Source organism: Phyllobates terribilis, unplaced genomic scaffold (assembly GCF_046119375.1).
Source record: "Phyllobates terribilis strain yellow unplaced genomic scaffold, ASM4611937v1 Scaffold_3__8_contigs__length_932513732, whole genome shotgun sequence".
Lineage (NCBI taxonomy): Eukaryota > Metazoa > Chordata > Amphibia > Anura > Dendrobatidae > Phyllobates > Phyllobates terribilis.
Window position 1 is genome coordinate 48,664,553 of NW_027362763.1, and position 14,293 is coordinate 48,678,845.

A 14,293-nucleotide genomic window follows, 5' to 3' on the forward strand; every position below is an offset into this window, starting at 1 on the left:
ATTACTACAAGATGGGGACCGGAATGGGCACATTACTACAAGATGAGGGCCGGCATGAGCACATTACTACAAGATGGGGACCAGAATGGGCACATTGCTACAAGATGGGGACCAGGATGGGCACACAACTACAAGATGAGGACCAGGATGGGCACACAACTACAAGATGAGGGCCGGGATGGGCACATTACTACAAGATGGGGACCGGGATGGGGCATTACTACAAGATGGGGACCGGGATGGGGCATTACTACAAGATGGGGACCAGGATGGGCACATTACTACAAGATGGGGACCAGGATGGGGCATTACTACAAGATGGGGACCGGGATGGGGCATTACTACAAGATGGGGACCAGGATGGGCACATTACTACAAGATGGGGACCAGGATGGGCACATTACTACAAGATGGGGACCAGGATGGGGCATTACTACAAGATGGGGACCGGGATGGGGCATTACTACAAGATGGGGACCGAGATGGGCACATTACTACAAGTTGGGGACCAGGATGGGCACATTACTACAAGATGGGGACCAGGATGGGCACATTACTACAAGATGGGGACCAGGATGAGCACATTACTACAAGATGGTGACCATGATAGGCACATTACTACAAGATGGTGACCATCATGGGCACATTACTACAAGATGGTGACCATCATGGGCACATTACTACAAGATGAGGACCGGGATGGGCACATTACTACAAGATGAGGACTGGGGTGGGGACATTACTACAAGATGGGGACCAGGATGGGGGACATTACTACAAGATGGGGACCGGGATGGGCACATTACTACAAGATGGGGACCGGGATGGGCACATTACTACAAGATGGTGACCATCATGGGCACATTACTACAAGATGGTGACCATCATGGGCACATTACTACAAGATGGTGACCATCATGGGCACAATACTACAAGATGGGGACCAGGATGGACACATTACTACAAGATGCGGACAAGGATGGGGACATTACCACAAAATGGGGAAACTACTACAAGATGGGGACCAGGATGGGGCATTACTACAAGATGGGGACCGGGATGGGGCATTACTACAAGATGGGGACCAGGATGGGCACATTGCTACAAGATGGGGACCAGGATGGGGCATTACTACAAGATGGGGACCGGGATGGGGCATTACTACAAGATGGGGACCGAGATGGGCACATTACTACAAGATGGGGACCGAGATGGGCACATTACTACAAGATGGGGACCGGGATGGGCACATTACTACAAGATGGGGACCAGGATGGGGCATTACTACAAGATGGGGACCGGGATGGGGCATTACTACAAGATGGGGACCGAGATGGGCACATTACTACAAGATGGGGACCAGGATGGGCACATTACTACAAGATGGGGACCAGGATGGGGCATTACTACAAGATGGGGACCGGGATGGGGCATTACTACAAGATGGGGACCGAGATGGGCACATTACTACAAGATGGGGACCAGGATGGGCACATTACTACAAGATGGGGACCAGGATGGGCACATTACTACAAGTTGGGGACCAGGATGGGCACATTACTACAAGATGGTGACCATGATAGGCACATTACTACAAGATGGTGACCATCATGGGCACATTACTACAAGATGGTGACCATCATGGGCACATTACTACAAGATGAGGACCGGGATGGGCACATTACTACAAGATGAGGACTGGGGTGGGGACATTACTACAAGATAGGGACCAGGATGGGGGACATTACTACAAGATGGGGACCGGGATGGGCACATTACTACAAGATGGGGACCGGGATGGGCACATTACTACAAGATGGGGACCATCATGGGCACATTACTACAAGATGGTGACCATCATGGGCACAATACTACAAGATGGGGACAAGGATGGGGACATTACCCAATTGGGCGTTTCTTCAGAGTCTTCTCTGGGGGCGTGTGCTTTCACCCCTCCCTCCCTAACTCCCCCAATCACAGCTTGACAGCTCATCCAACAGTCTATTAGTCTCAGACACATAGCAGCTTCTGGGAGGGAGGGGTGAAAGTGCATGCCCCCAGAGAAGACTCTGAAGAACCATCCAGTTTGACTACAAGCAGAAATTTCACATGATGCGCTCAGAAGAAACAAATGTGAATATCTCTGCAATGGAACGACGTAGTACAAAATGGAAAAAAGTGGCAAAATCAGGGGGGGCAGGGATTTTTACAAGTGATAGGTTCTCTTTAAATTGATCTGCAAACTATACCGATGATGAGGTCTGCATTATAAGAAAAAAACATTTCCAACGCTCCCCAGAGCTGGTGTGATTATTTTATGTTATAAAGAGGATAAAACAAATCATTAGAGCTCTTTTAACAAAGCTAGACCTCGTAAATTATGTATGGAGGAAACAAATCGTAGAAGAGGAACCAAACGGTGCAGTTACTGTAATTATATCATTATCAGCAGACACAGGCGGCCAACCCCAGATCCTCACCTAACCCTGTAGCCCATGAGCCACAACACACTGAATGAATATCTCCTACAAGACTTACAATGGAACATTAAAGGGACAGAACAAGGTTGGACATCACACCAGAGCTGATGTAGACTCCTTCAGGTTCCACATATATATATGATCAATTAATTTTCATTTTAGGGATATTTAGAGGGGTTGTGCAACTTTTGGAACAATTTTATTTTTTACTTAAATACATGTATTTTGGGGCTAAAAAAGATAATTTTTGTAATTGGTTTTCATTAAAATTTTCACCCCGTTTGCCTTCTATAGCCTTTGTGCAGCAGAATGAGTTATCTGAGAATCCGTCAGTGAGCTCCTTCTGCAAGTCCAATGGGAGAGTTTGTAACTCTTTTCCGACCTTCTATTAGATGATTTATGACCACATCAAAGTTAATTGTGCAGGAAACAAAAAGTCAGTATATTTTTAGTGACACCCAATTGAAAAAAATGTATTTATTTTCAGCCAAAAAATAAAAGGAATTGAGTAAAAAAAAAAAAAAAAAAAGTCACTAAAGATAAACAATCCCTTTAAGAGCAATTCATCCAGGTGTAGAGATGCCCATACACATTAGATGAAGGTTGGAAGAACAAGATGTTCTTGGTTTCACTGGCCAACCATCTAATGAGTATGTGATGTCCTGACTGTCCCCTGATGACAGATGTCGGGACAAGAAGGATCAAGCATGCCGGATTTCAACATGTCCATTCCTTTGTCATCATGGGAGATGATAGTTATGCAACTTGAAAAAAAAAAAACATACAAATAAATGAATCCAATTTTTCAGTTGCAGAAATTGCAGTAAAAAAACCCTGCAGCTTGGAAATTCTCCCGAAATAGTCACAATAGAACAAACTTTGCAAAAAACAATAAAAGAAAATAATATAAGAAACTGTGTAATAACATCATATCAGAAATGGAGTCTTTTTCAAAAAGCACAAACACAGATTGTGATGCAGCTTTTTTTAATCTCCTACCAGAGCAGGATTCACAGCTACACCGCTCAGTACTGCTGTACAATATCCTTCATGCTGCAGCTTTCTAGTGTTTCCATCTCACCCCCACAGAGCAGGATTTATAGCTACACTGCTTAGTACTGCTATATAATGTCCTCCATGCTGCTGCTTTCTAGTGTTTCCATCTCACCCCAAGAGCAGGGTTCACAGCTACACTGCTTAGTACTTCTGTATAATCTTTCATGCTGCTGCTTTCTAGTGTTTCAGCTCATCCCCAGAGCAGGATTCACAGCTACACTGTACAGCACTGTCATATAATGTCCCCCATGCTGCTGCTTTCTAGTGTTTCAGTTCACCCCCGAAGCTGGATTCACAGCTACACTGTACAGCACTGTCATATAATATCCTATATTCTGCTGCTTTCTAGTTTTTCAAACACCCCCAAAGCAGGATTCACAGCTACACGTCTCAGTACTGCTGTATAGTATCCTTCATGCTGCTACTTTCTACTATTTCAGCTCACCACAGTGCTGGATTCACAGCTACACTGTACAGTACTGTCATATAATGTCCTCCATGCTGCTGCTGATGCTGCTTCTGAATATGAGACAGGAGAGCAAGAATCAATCATGTCTATATGAAGTGTGTATGGGAGACATCATAGTAGCGAGTCTACCCAACAAATGAAAATTAGAGTTAGAGTCTGCAGAAAGGGAAAACTGGTGACAAATTCAGAATACAAATCATATAATGGTCAGAAATAGTGTCATTCCTCATGTACAGACACAGCTTATACTGGAAAGTTACTTGAAATCACAAGAAAGCATAAGACCCTTAGCGAAGACAAGTGATGTCATAATGCTCAGTGCGGTGACGTCCCCTAATGTCAGACCCTCAGTCCCTGCAACGATTTACACAACTCAGAATCCAAATCTAACTTTATAACTTAATATTTGTATATTTCTACTGTAAAGTGGTTCTTTACAAAGAGTCCAACAATGGCAGAATAATGACGCTGACACTCGGGGTACAGGATAATGACGCTGACACTCGGGGTACAGGATAATGACGCTGACACTCGGGGTACAGGATAATGACGCTGACACTCGGGGTACAGGATAATGACGCTGACACTCGGGGTACAGGATAATGACACTGACACTCGGGGTACAGGATAATGACACTGACACTCGGGGTAGAGGATAATGACACTGACACTCGGGGAAAAAAGGATAATGACACTGACACTCGGGGTACAGGATAATGACACTGACACTCGGGGTACAGGATAATGACACTGACACTCGGGGTACAGGATAATGACGCCGACACTCGGGGTACAGGATAATGACGCCGACACTCGGGGTACAGGATAATGACACTGACACTCGGGGTACAGGATAATGACACTCGGGGTACAGGATAATGACACTCGGGGTACAGGATAATGACACTGACACTCGGGGTACAGGATAACAACACTGACACTCGGGGTACAGGATAATGATGCTGACACTTGGGGTATAGGATAATGACACTCGGGGTACAGGATAATGACACTGACACTCGGAGTACAGGATAATGACACTGACACTCGGGGTACAGGATAATGACGTTGACACTCGGGGTACAGGATAATGACGCTGACACTCGGGGTACAGGATAATGACGCTGACACTCGGGGTACAGGATAATGACACTGACACTCGGGGTACAGGATAATGACGCCGACACTCGGGGTACAGGATAATGACGCCGACACTCGGGGTACAGGATAATGACACTGACACTCGGGGTACAGGATAATGACACTCGGGGTACAGGATAATGACACTGACACTCGGGGTGCAGGATAATGGTACTCACACTCGGGGTACAGGATAATGATGCTGACACTTGGGGTATAGGATAATGACACTCGGGGTACAGGATAATGACACTGACACTCGGGGTACAGGATAATGACACTCGGGGTACAGGATAATGACACTGACACTCGGGGTACAGGATAACAACACTGACACTCGGGGTACAGGATAAGGACACTGACACTCGGGGTACAGGATAAGGACACTGACACTTGGGGTATAGGATAATGACACTCAGGGTATAGGATAATGACACTGACACTCGGGGTACAGGATAATGACACTGACACTCGGGGTACAGGATATTGGCACTGACACACGGGGTACAGGATAATAACACTGACACTCGGGGTACAGGATAATGACGCTGACACTTGGGGTACAGGATGACACTCGGGGTGCAGGATAATGGTACTGACACTCGGGGTGCAGGATAATGGTACTGACACTCGGGGTACAGGATAATAATGCTGACACTTGGGGTACAGGATAATGACACTCGGGGTACAGGATAATGACGCTGACACTCGGGGTACAGGATAATGATGCTGACACTCGGGGTACAGGATAATGACACTCGGGGTGCAGGATAATGACACTGACACTCAGGGTACAGGATAAGGACACTGAGACTCGGGGTACAGGATAAGGACACTGACACTTGGGGTACAGGATAAGGACACTCGGGGTACTGGATAATGACGCTGACACTTGGGGTACAGGATGACACTCGGGGAGCAGGATAATGGTACTGACACTCGGGATACAGGATAATGACACTGACACTCGGGGTACAGGATAAGGACACTGAGACTTGGGATACAGGATAATGACACTGACACTTGGGGTACAGGATAATAACACTTGGGGTACAGGATAATGACGCTGACACTCGGGGTGCAGGATAATGGTACTGACACTAGGGGTGCAGGATAATGGTACTGACACTCGGGGTGCAGGATAATGGTACTGACACTCGGGGTGCAGGATAATGGTACTCACACTCGGGGTGCAGGATAATGGTACTCACACTCGGGGTGCAGGATAATGGTACTCACACTCGGGGTGCAGGATAATGGTACTCACACTCGGGGTGCAGGATAACGGTACTCACACTCGGGGTGCAAGATAATGGCACTGATACTCGGGGTACAGGATAATGACGCTGACACTCGGGGTACAGGATAATGACACTTGGGGTACAGGATAATGACACTTGGGGTACAGGATAATGACACTGACACTCGGGGTACAGGATAATGACGCTGACACTCGGGGTACAGGATGACACTCGGGGTGCAGGATAATGGTACTGACACTAGGGGTGCAGGATAATGGTACTCACACTCGGGGTGCAGTATAATGGTACTGACACTAGGGGTGCAGGATAATGGTACTGACACTAGGGGTGCAGGATAATGGTACTCACACTCGGGGTGCAGGATAATGGTACTGACACTAGGGGTGCAGGATAATGGTACTCACACTCGGGGTGCAGGATAATGGTACTGACACTCGGGGTGCAGCAGTATTGCCCAGAATCAGATATTACTAATAGCTCATTGAATTAAATATTTATATATGGAGAGATGACGCCGTTTCTTCTCGGGGTCCGATCTTTACCACCTCATGTCATGTATCGGTGCTGGATCATTCTTCCAGGGAAGCTGATGTGAGGATGTGTGGTACCTGCTCTACGGGATGCCTAATTTACAGAGGTAAAGAACTGGCAGTTAGAACTGTAGCTGTAGAGATGTAGCAGAGCTGGCAGTGTATTGATATAAATCAATAGTACAAGGGAATATAAGAAGTTTTGTAACATCTCATCAAAGAATATACTTCTTTCTGCACTCATAAGCCACTTCTTCTACAACACAACAACACAACACAAACGTACTGCTGATTTCTAGAAATCTCATTAAAGTGCTGGATTCACAGCTACACTGCTCAGTAATGATGTATTATACTCAAATGCAAGGTTTTTTTATTGCTACAGAGCAGGATTCACAGCTACACCGCTCATTTCTGCTATATAATGTCCTCCATGCTGCTGCTTCTGAACATGTGCTACATAGAGACACCAGAGCAGGAATCCCTCATGTCTGTAGGGGCTGTGAATAGGAGAGACATTAGGATAGCTCGTCTCCATCCACTAGCTCAGAGACAACTGAAAATTAGAGAAGAGATGAGGCAGAGGGAAAAACTGGTGTGAAGGCAGAATACAAGTCAATACAGTTGTAAAGATTCAGCTGACACGGTCAGCTCTGCTACATTTATTGGTGTTAGTTGTGGAGGAGATAAAATACTTGATGATCCCCAGAAAGTAGAAGAGCTGAATCTGTTCTGCAAAATTGCCGTGAATTGTCAGGATAGATGGGATTTTTAAATTTCTCAACTACAATAACATCCAAAAAGGTAAAAAAAAAAAAAGACTTTTCACAGCAGAAGGTTTGTTACAGTGTGGACAATCCCTTTGTGATCTGAGCAGTCTGGATTTCCTCCAGGCTGACACATGCACCGATACATTGTAACTGTTAGGACAGGAGGGCGATTTGGCACAGACTTAGATAAACCTTGGCACAGGACAGGATAGAATGGCACAGACTGGAGACAACTGTAACAAATGCTCAGCTGTGAGAAGGGGAGGTCAATTCAGACAGTTTCCATTCACTGACAACATGCAGAGATGGTGAAAATGACAGAACAAGACAAAATATATGAGGAAGTTGTAAATTGTGCCCAATTACCGTATTATACAGCAGACACATGCAGTCCCATGTAAAATAACCAATACATTTATATCATACATTGGGATCAATTACAAACTCAGCTCTGCTACATCTAAAATATGCAAGGTCTGGACTACAACTCCCAGCATTGTGAGCTGCCAGGGTCATTCCTGTCGGTGCATCGATAATGAGCAGAGACCTGCAGAGTTGGCACCTGACTGGCATCCTGCCCAAGGTGCCCGACCTGCAGAAGCTGAGCCTGTCACCAGGAGGTGGCGCTGCATCTGTTGTCAGGAAGGGTCATGGAGTAATTCAGAGTGTGAAAACTTTTGCAACAGGGAAAAGAAGGTTTGCAGTGACTCTGAGTCCTGACCCCATCTATGATGAGATGACGGGCAGAGGCTTTGTGCCAGTTTCCATCAGCACCAGGAACTTATTAAAGTAGCAGAGAAGAACCTTTCACTGAAGCATTTGGTGCTGCATTATTTGTGCAACATGCAGTCCTATGTAAAACCACATGGGAGAAGTGCCAAGGCACAAACTCTACTCCCCTACACTTTGATATACAGTAAGGTTTTTAATATAGGCAGTATAGGTACCGTCCCAATTTAGGGTCACCTTGCCGCTGGTGGGACGGCTTGTATACTTTTTTTGATCAAAAATAGTTCACTAAGTACCCTATATTTAATATGCAACTTTGCTTTACATTTATATATAATGATGGTAGGGTATGAGATATATTTTTGTCTTTTGTAGGTTTTGTTTCTTTTTTGCTAGTGTGAACATGCTCCTATTTCTTGCATGTCTACCATCTTAGACCTCAGTTCACATTGCCTGGTCCCCTACACCTGACAGGCTCCACTCTGCTGTCTCCTTACTCAGGCAAGTTTGTCTGTGTGCAGTCCTATGTAAAATCCTAGATAACACGTGGCATTACATTTCCACCCACTACACCTGACACACTTGGCTCTGCCACCTCTGTATGGAAGAAATGCACATTTTACCCATTAGGTTAATATAGTAGAATAGCCAGCAGTCCTATGTAAAATCAAAACAAACCCATTATATGATCAAGAGTTTAGCCAAAGGACAAACCCAGCTCTGCTTCATCCACACAGAATGACTGCAAAGTCTGCCTATGAGCCATGATAATGGACTAGGGCGGCCTGCAGTCCTATGTAAAGTCATGTGATACGGCCATGAGCCAACGTCGAAGGACCTTGACAATCTCAGCTCTGCTGCATCGGTAACCACAGATTCAGCCTCTTACAATAATATTCTACATCAAGCTTGCTGCAGTCCTATGTAAATCCACAGGAACCACATTATGAAATATTAATGTCCTGTGTCAAAAGACAAACCCCACATGACTACATCTGACCAGATCAGCTCTGCTATACCAGTATGAAACAACTACGAGATCAGTCTCCTATAATATACTGGGGTCGCCTGCAGTCCCATGTAAAACAATAGGAACCTCATTACTTCACTATGATATAATCATGACCTGGACCAAGTGAAAACCCTCACCTCGCACAGCATAGAGGTTCAGCTCTGCTACACCAGTAGAAGATAAGATAGCTCGGTTCTGCAGTCCTATGTAAAATCACAGGGACCACATTTTGATCAGGACCTTTGCTAAGTGACGGACGTCCCCTGGCACACCAGACAAACTCAGATCTGCTACATTGTGCAGAATGGCTACTGACCTACTCTAAGATAACAGAGTAGGTTTTCCTGCAGTCCTATGTAAAACCATAGATGCCACATTGTGATGAATTGCACCCAAGCACAGACCCAGGGTCTGCACACCTGACCGGCTCAGCTCTGCTACATCCACACAGAATAGCTCCAAGGGATGATGCAGTGAGTCCGTCTGCAGTCCTATGTAAGGATCACGTGACCTGACAAACTCCGCGCCGTTATCCTCCCCATCCCTGCACGGTGCCCGGTCTCACCTGCAGGTGCTGCTGCTGCAGGCGGGGGTCGCACGGAGCCGGTGCAGTCAGTGTGGTGCCGCCTCTGCCGCGCTACTGCCCAGACTGTCTGGATGGCATCGCTGTCCTCAATCCAACCCCGCCGGCACCGGCTCCATCCACACCGTGCGGTCTCACTGGTGACTGCCGCCGCTCGCTGCTCCAGGTGCCGCCCTCATGGCTGCCATGAATGTGCCCGTCCTGGTGCCCGCTGCACCCTGCGCTCCCCGCGCGTCTCCTGCACCCGAGCACGGTCTGATTCCCCCGTCTCCCTCCTCGGTCTGTGCGCGGTCTGCCCGATCCCTGGAGCTGCAGCGCCCCCTATAGGACAGCGGCGGCCTCTCCGCGGAGACCTCGGGCTGATGTTGTGTCTGTGATTGTGTGTACAGTCTGTGGCGACGGCGGGGTCCCGAGCCTCCCTCCACCTGTGCAGGGCCCGAGCGTCACCTGTGCAGGGCCCGAGCGTCACCTGTGCGGGGCCCGAGCCTCCCTCCACCTGTGCAGGGCCCGAGCCTCCCTCCACCTGTGCAGGGCCCGAGCCTCCCTCCACCTGTGCGGGGGCCCGAGCGTCACCTGTGCAGGGCCCGAGCCTCCCTCCACCTGTGCAGGGCCCGAGCCTCCCTCCACCTGTGCAGGGCCCGAGCCTCCCTCCACCTGTGCAGGGCCCGAGCGTCACCTGTGCGGGGTCCGAGCCTCCCTCCACCTGTGCAGGGCCCGAGCCTCCCTCCACCTGTGCGGGGGCCCGAGCGTCACCTGTGCAGGGCCCGAGCCTCCCTCCACCTGTGCAGGGCCCGAGCGTCACCTGTGCGGGGTCCGAGCCTCCCTCCACCTGTGCGGGGGCCCGAGCGTCACCTGTGCGGGGCCCGAGTGTCACCTGTGCAGGGCCCGAGCGTCACCTGTGCGGGGTCCGAGCCTCCCTCCACCTGTGCGGGGGCCCGAGTGTCACCTGTGCGGGGTCCGAGCCTCCCTCCACCTGTGCAGGGCCCGAGCGTCACCTGTGCGGGGGCCCGAGTGTCACCTGTGCGGGGTCCGAGCCTCCCTCCACCTGTGCAGGGCCCGAGCGTCACCTGTGCGGGGTCCGAGCCTCCCTCCACCTGTGCAGGGCCCGAGCGTCACCTGTGCAGGGCCCGAGCCTCCCTCCACCTGTGCGGGGGCCCGAGCGTCACCTGTGCAGGGCCCGAGCCTCCCTCCACCTGTGCAGGGCCCGAGCGTCACCTGTGCGGGGTCCGAGCCTCCCTCCACCTGTGCGGGGGCCCGAGCGTCACCTGTGCGGGGCCCGAGTGTCACCTGTGCAGGGCCCGAGCGTCACCTGTGCGGGGTCCGAGCCTCCCTCCACCTGTGCGGGGGCCCGAGCGTCACCTGTGCGGGGTCCGAGCCTCCCTCCACCTGTGCAGGGCCCGAGCGTCACCTGTGCAGGGCCCGAGCCTCCCTCCACCTGTGCGGGGGCCCGAGCGTCACCCGTGCGGGGTCCGAGCCTCCCTCCACCTGTGCGGGGGCCCGAGCGTCACCTGTGCGGGGCCCGAGTGTCACCTGTGCAGGGCCCGAGCGTCACCTGTGCGGGGTCCGAGCCTCCCTCCACCTGTGCGGGGGCCCGAGTGTCACCTGTGCGGGGTCCGAGCCTCCACCTGTGCAGGGCCCGAGTGTCACCTGTGCGGGGTCCGAGCCTCCCTCCACCTGTGCGGGGGCCCGAGTGTCACCTGTGCGGGGTCCGAGCCTCCCTCCACCTGTGCAGGGCCCGAGTGTCACCTGTGCGGGGGCCCGAGCGTCACCTGTGCGGGGCCCGAGTGTCACCTGTGCAGGGCCCAAGCATCACCTGTGCGGAGCCCCAGCCTCCCTCCACCTGTGCGGGGGCCCGAGCGTCACCTGTGCAGGGCCCGAGCATCACCTGTGCGGGGCCCGAGTGTCACCTGTGCAGGGCCCGAGCGTCACCTGTGCGGAGCCCCAGCCTCCCTCCACCTGTGCGGGGGCCCGAGCGTCACCTGTGCGGGGCCCCAGCCTCCCTGCACCTGTGCGGGGGCCCGAGCGTCACCTGTGCGGGGTCCGAGCCTCCCTCCACATGTGCAGGGCCATGCTTTTTGCTCAGCAATGGAGTCTTGCGTGATGAGTGTGCATACAGGTCATGGAGGTTGGGTGGTGAGTGTGCATACAGGTCATGGAGGTTATGTGGTGAGTGTGCATATAGGTCATGGAGTTTGTGTGGTGAGCGTGCATACAGGTCATGGAGGTTGCGTGGGGAGCGTGCATACAGGCCATGGAGGTTGCGTGGTGAGCGTGCATACAGGCCATGGAGGTTGCGTGGTGAGCGTGCATATAGGCCATGGAGGTTGCGTGGTGAGCGTGCATATAGGCCATGGAGGTTGCGTGGTGAGCGTGCATACAGGCCATGGAGGTTGCGTGGTGAGCGTGCATACAGGCCATGGAGGTTGCGTGGTGAGCGTGCATACAGGTCATGGAGGTTGCGTGGTGAGCGTGCATACAGGCCATGGAGGTTGCGTGGTGAGCGTGCATACAGGCCATGGAGGTTGCGTGGTGAGCGTGCATACAGGTCATGGAGGTTGCGTGGTAAGCTTGCATACAGGCCATGGAGGTTGCGTGGTAAGCTTGCATACAGGCCATGGAGGTTGCGTGGTGAGCGTGCATACAGGCCATGGAGGTTGCGTGGTGAGCGTGCATACAGGCCATGGAGGTTGCGTGGTGAGCGTGCATACAGGTCATGGAGGTTGCGTGGTAAGCTTGCATACAGGCCATGGAGGTTGCGTGGTAAGCTTGCATACAGGCCATGGAGGTTGCGTGGTGAGCATGCATACAGGCCATGGAGGTTGTGTGATGAGCGTGCCTACAGGCCATGGAGGTTGTGTGGTGAGCGTGCATACAGGCCATGGAGGTTGTGTGGTGAGCGTGCATACAGGCCATGGAGGTTGCGTGGTGAGCGTGCATACAGGCCATGGAGGTTGCGTGGTGAGCGTGCATACAGGTCATGGAGGTTGCGTGGTGAGCGTGCATACAGGCCATGGAGGTTGTGTGCATTACTTACAATTGTATCAAAGAAAACTATATCTGCTGATTCCAGGTCTTCTGTAGCTCTCCACAGGTGGTCCTTGTCCTTCGCTCTTGGACAACTCTTCTGATAATTATTTTCACTTCTCTGTCTGAAATCTTGCGGGGAGCACCTGGGAAGTGTGACTTTCTTGCCTGTGTAAAATAAGTTTCCTCTCTTCATAGCCACATTTGGCTAAGACTTAGACACTAGGGCACCAAAGTCAAGGTATGAATATTGTTTTTTTTGTGTGACAGGCATCGGTCCTATAGTTGTAGGAGACGAAGTGGCGAACACAACGCATTTACTTACATTACTGCGCATCAGGTCCAAATAACATCGGACAGATGAATAATGAAATATGTGCCATGTTTCCTAACTATGGAAAGCTAAAATCATGGCATTAATATCTCCCGCCTTGGACCTCCAGGTGGACAGATGTCCTGAAAATTGGTGTTCTCATATTTTTTGGGGACCTAGCCGCATATCTTTGACCAGCCACAATCTGAGGTCACTCAGAGGATTTTTGTGGGCTTGACTTTTACCTGATTAATACAGATTTTGAATTATGTCATTGTAAGTCCTGGAAGATACAGTTCAGTGTAGTTTTGCATGTTGGAATACTGCTTATTATTGCATCAACTATTATTTACTACTGTGCAATAGTACATGAGTTTCTGTATCCAGCAATAATTTTATGTTCCCATTAAAGGCCTTGTAAAATCCTCTAAAAAAACAGAAAGTTCCTGCTCAATCACAGTGTGTAGCAGGAGCACATTCACTTTGCAAGCTGACAGGCAAGATGCTAAAGTCCTAACCTATATGAAATACCAGTTGTAAGCTGTGTTATATTTGTTCCTGAATGAATATACAGGTGCATCTCATTAAATTAGAATATCATCAAAAAGTTACTTTATTTCACTTCTTCAATACAAAAAGTGAACCTCCTATATTATATAGAGTCATTACACACAGAGCGATCTATTATATAGAGTCATTACACACAGAGGGATCTATTATATAGAGTCATTACACACAGAGGGATCTATTATATAGAGTCATTACACACAGAGGGATCTATTATATAGAGTCATTACACACAGAGGGATCTATTATATAGTCATTACACACAGAGCGATCTATTATATAGAGTCATTACACACAGAGGGATCTATTATATAGAGTCATTACACACAGAGGGATCTATTATATAGAGTCATTACAC

The 14,293-nt window shown here is 49.7% G+C and overlaps 1 protein-coding gene across 1 annotated transcript in view; it reads right to left on the reverse strand.

The window, feature by feature from the left end:
• NCOA1 (nuclear receptor coactivator 1) overlaps positions 1-10,343 on the reverse strand; it is a 503,045-nt gene extending 492,702 nt beyond the window's left edge. The window contains exon 1 of the mRNA XM_073673858.1: positions 10,014-10,343. The gene's annotated coding sequence lies outside the window, so the exon portion shown is untranslated. The remainder of the gene's footprint in view (positions 1-10,013) is intronic.
• Positions 10,344-14,293: the final 3,950 nt, after the last annotated feature.